Raw genomic sequence first — 5,117 nt, 5'->3', positions numbered from 1 at the left:
GTAAGACATAAAAAAACAAATAGCAAATGGCAGAAGTAAGTTCTTCCTCATCACAAATTACTTTAGGGGCGCCTGGCTGGCTCAGCCAGTGGAATGTGCAACTCTTCACCTCAGGGTCATGAGTTTGAGTGCCACTTTGGGTGTAGAGATTATTTAAAAAATAAAATCTTGGCGCCTGGGTGGCGCAGTCGGTTAAGCGTCCGACTTCAGCCAGGTCACGATCTCGCGGTCCGTGAGTTCGAGCCCCGCGTCAGGCTCTGGGCTGATGGCTCAGAGCCTGGAGCCTGTTTCCGATTCTGTGTCTCCCTCTCTCTCTGCCCCTCCCCCGTTCATGCTATGTCTCTCTCTGTCCCAAAAATAAATAAAAAACGTTGAAAAAAAATTTAAAATAAATAAATAAATAAATAAATAAAATCTTTTCTAAAAATAAATTTAAAAAAGGAATTACTTTAAATTTAGATTAAACTCTCCAATCAAAAGGCAGAGATCAGAAGAATGGATTTTTAAAAACACAACAGCCTCATTTGAGATCTAAAGATACAAATAAGGGGCACTTGTCTGGCTCAGTCAGTAGTGCGTGTGCCTCTTGATCTCAGGATTTTAAGTTTGAGCTCCATGTGAGCTGTAGAGATTACTTAAAAAGAAATCTTTAAAATACATGCATACATACATGTATACGTACATACAGAATACATTAATAAATTGGAAGCAGAAGGATGGAAAAAGATATTCCATGCAAATAGTAACCAAAAGAACTGGGATAGCTATAGTAATATCAGACAAAATTGATTACAATTTTTAAAAATATTTATTTATTTTTGAAAGAGAGAAAGAGAGAGAGAGTGCAAGCAGGGGAGGGGCAGAGAGAGACACACACACAGAATCCAAAGCAGACTCCAGGCTGTCAGCACAGAGTCTGATGTGGAGCTCCAACTCACAGGCAGTGAGATCATGACCTGAGCCAAAGTTAGACGCTTTGACCAAATGAGCCACCCAGGCGCCCCAGACAAAATTGATTTTAAGTCAAAAGCTGTTACAAGAGACAATGGATATAATATATTGATAAAAAGATAAATTCACCAAAAGATATAACAATTACAGACATACATGCACTGTCTTAGTTTCTTCAGGTTACCATAACAGTATATCACAGAATGGATGGCTGATATACAACAGAAATTTATTTCTCAAAGTTCTGGAGGCTGGAGAGTCCAAGATCAAGATGTTGGCAAATTTGATGCATAGCAAAGGCTTGCTTCCTGGTTCATATATGACCATCTTGTTCCTGTGTCTTCATGTGACGGAAAGGTCAAGGGAACTCTCCGGGTCATTTTTCATAAGGGCACTAACCACATTGCCCCGTCTCCTTCTACCATCACATTGGGGGTTAGGTTTCAACATGCAGATTTGGGAGGAACACAAACATTCAGTGTATAGCATTCACCAAACACTAAAGTTCACAAATACATGAACCAAATACTGACAGAACTGAAGGGAGAAAAAGACTGTCAAAAGACATAGACAAAGACAAGAGAGAATCTTGAAAGCAGAAATACGAGCATACCTCGGAGACATTGCAGGTTTGATTCCAGATCACCACAATAAAGCAAGTCAAATAGTTTTTTCTGTTTGTTTCTTGGTGCATGTAAAAGTTACGTTTACACTATACTATAGTCTATTAAGTGTACAACAGCATTATGTCTAAGAAAAATTTCTCTGTAGCATGTGATGCTATTTGATAGCATTTACCCACAGTAGAACTCCTTTCAAAATTGGAGTGAATCCTCTCAAACCCTACTGCTTCTTTATCAAGTAAGTTTATGTAATATTCTAAAACATTTCTTGTTGTTTCAGCAATCTTAACAGCAAACAGCATCTTCACCAGGAGTAGTTTCCACTGCAAGAAACCAGTTGCTTTGCTCATCCCTAAGAAGCAACCCCTCATCCGTAAAAGTTTTGTCAGGAGATTGCAGCCATTCAGTCACATCTTCAGGCTCCACTTCCAATTCTAGTCCTCTCGCTGTTTATACCTCACCTGCAATTTCTTCCTCCACTTGAACCCCTCAAAGTCATCCATGAGGGTTGGAATCAACTTCTTCCAAAATCCTGCTCATGTTGATATTTTGGACTCTTCCGTGAATCCTGAATGTTCTTAGTGGCATCTAGAATGGTGAATTTTTTCCGGGTTTTCAGTTTACTTTGCCCAGATTCATCAGAGGAGTCATTCTCTGTGGCATCTATAGCTTTATGAAATGTATTTCTTAAATAAAAAGACTTGAAAGTCAAGGCACCCGGCTGGTTCCATGGAGCATGTGACTCTTGATCTCGAGGTCGTGAGTTCAAGCCCCACATTGGGAATAAAGCTTATTTTTTTTTTAAAAAGACTTGAAAGTCAAATTTACTCTTTGATCCATTAACTGCAGAATGGATATTGCATTAACAGGCATGAAAACACACAATGTCATGGTACCTCTCCATCAGAGCTCTTGGGGGACCAGGTGCATTGTCACTGAGCCATCATATTTTGAAAGGAATCTTAGTTTCTGAGCAGTAGGTCTCAACAAATGCCACAAGCACTAGAATCATCACTTTGGGCATTACATTTTCAACATAGGAATTTGAGGAGGAAATAAATATTCTAAACACAGCCGTTGAAGAGTTGGATGAGGACCTCAGCCATCCCAGGGATTTCGGATTTTATTAACAAAGTTGTGAGAATTGTTGAAGGACTGTAAGTGAGCTAGTCACATACACAAAAAGATGTTTCTGCAGGCCAGGGATGACGCCTTTTCCTCAGAGGTAGGAGAAGGAGTGTGCAGCTGACCAGGAAGCCCTGTACGTCTGCCTAGATGCTTCACCTCTCTCAGACTGCTCAAGCTGCGATTTCTGCCTTCCAGAGTAGTCCGACAATTCAGAGGCACAGGGCACTGCTTCAAAGTGGCGTTAGAGCTGGACAGAGTGGGGGGAAAAATTCTGTTTTGCTGTTTCTTGACATACGTTTCATTTTAAGTTTATCTGAGAACTTTCATGTCTTCGTATGCAGGAGACACAAGATGTAAAAATGAAATATTATTTTAATCAAACATGCTTATCAACACCACGAATTAGTCTTTTCCTGGTGGATAAAGTTCTATTGTTTTTTTTTCATAACAGCTACTAATTAAGCAATAGAATAATTTAACATGACAGTAAATTTTTCATCCTAAGAGAATCATTAATATGTAAAATCAGTTTGAAAAGTACCTGGAACTCCACGTTCATAGCCTATTTCATTAAACTGTCTGTTCTTTGTCCATAAGAACTAGAGTTTGTATATGATTATCTACAATCTGGAAATCAGATATTGAGAATTAGTAAGCAAGTTGTTTAACATACTTGAAAATTGGCTCACCCGGCATTTTTTCTTCTGAAGCCTTACTAACTTATAAACTCATACAAAGTAAAATTTCACATTTGATAGTGGTTTGATGTATAACCCTTTAGAAATATTTTGCATTTTGACAGCAAACTTCAATGTTAAACTCTAGGCATGAATGATTTCATAATGTTAGGATCTGTGACAAAGCCACAGAGAGAATTATTTGGGTCATAAGGCAAAATTGTTATAAATGTTTGTAGATGTTTATTGAATAAGCAAACAAGTATATACTACATCTGGTTCTAAAGCTTTTTTTTTCTATGTTTGTCCATAATTTTTATTTCTTTACCTACCTTTATTTTATCCTTTTTTTTTAATTTCCAAGAGTCTCATGAGAAACAGACATTAAATTTTAATCTTCAGTCAAATATTGCTTTGCTGTAATAGTACCAAAAGTTGTGAGAAGGAGTGTTTGCTAATTAGTTATTTAATTCTCTAGAGCTTTCAGCCCTTTCCAAAGTTCTATGATTCAGCGGGGAAGAGACTTTAAAATACAGCTTTGCTGAGCTTAAGTTGACCATGTGGTCTCTCAAATGTTCGGAATGTCTCTGATAACAAAGAAGTAAACTAACTATAATGTTCAGGAAATCTTTTGCTGTAACCCTGTTTTTAATAATCACATCAGATAGCTTATAGACATTGTCATGACAGATGCTATATGCAATTTTCAAACTGATTTAAAAATTTTTAATTAACTATGATATTACAGTATACTCTTCCAACTAAGGACTGTTTTCATTTTTTAAGATGGTGCATTCAAGTTTCTTAGTGCTGAAAGACATCAGAAGGCACACTTTCCTTTTGAAATCCCATTAAAAGAGCAGGGAGTCCGTGCTAGGAGAAGTAACAGGGCATCTGAGGGCATCTGAGACCTGAATTTTATCAGCAGCAAATGTCTTCTAATTAGAAATTTCAATCTAAAGGCTGATGCTATTTTATTGAGGCAAAGGAGGGGGGCCCATCTAGTCTAATTGCTCTCAGGTGGTAACACAGCAAACGCTACTGAAGTCTGGGGCCTTCCCTATAAACGACTTCTTACCCTTTTTAGAAAATAGTCCGCTATTGTAAAGTTAATGTAAGGAGACTACAAAGAAGAAAAGGTGGGGGGCAACCAGCCATGCACTGCTGTGAAAGGGGGGATAGCACTTGAGGCTTGTAGAGACAGGAGGAAAAGCAAAGGGGGGTAAAAGGCAGCGAGGAAGGGGCAGAAAGGGCGCTGAGGAGCCAAAAGAGCACCCCCGGGGGGGCAGCACTGAGCCTGCACCCAGGGGCTTGCCAAGAATAACCTGCCACTGTGTGCAAGCTCACACTTCAAGGTCACGCACAGAAAATGGCCAGGAGGGAACAGCCTGACCCTTTGAAGAGTCTGGGTTCGCTACAAATAGCCCTGTTTTATGAAATATATTTGAATTGCACATTATTACTACATAAAATAATTGCATCAATGTATATGAACATGTATACTGGTTAAATATATGTACAGGTGAGTGCAAATATATGTATATTTGTTTTTAAATTATAATCCAAAAACACAATATTTTCATGTAACTCTCAACCCCCAGAATACACATACCACTCTCTTTTGCCTTTGTGGTGTTGTAATAAAAAAATAAAAATGAACCCATTAAATTATACGGGTAGTAGGAGACGAATAGCATAGTTTAACTTCTTTTTTTTTTTCAAGTTTATTCATTTGGAG

The sequence above is a fragment of the Neofelis nebulosa genome, chromosome 14 (assembly GCF_028018385.1).
Source record: "Neofelis nebulosa isolate mNeoNeb1 chromosome 14, mNeoNeb1.pri, whole genome shotgun sequence".
NCBI lineage: Eukaryota > Metazoa > Chordata > Mammalia > Carnivora > Felidae > Neofelis > Neofelis nebulosa.
The sequence above is the reverse complement of the archived record's forward strand: the minus strand, read 5'-3'. Positions refer to the sequence as shown.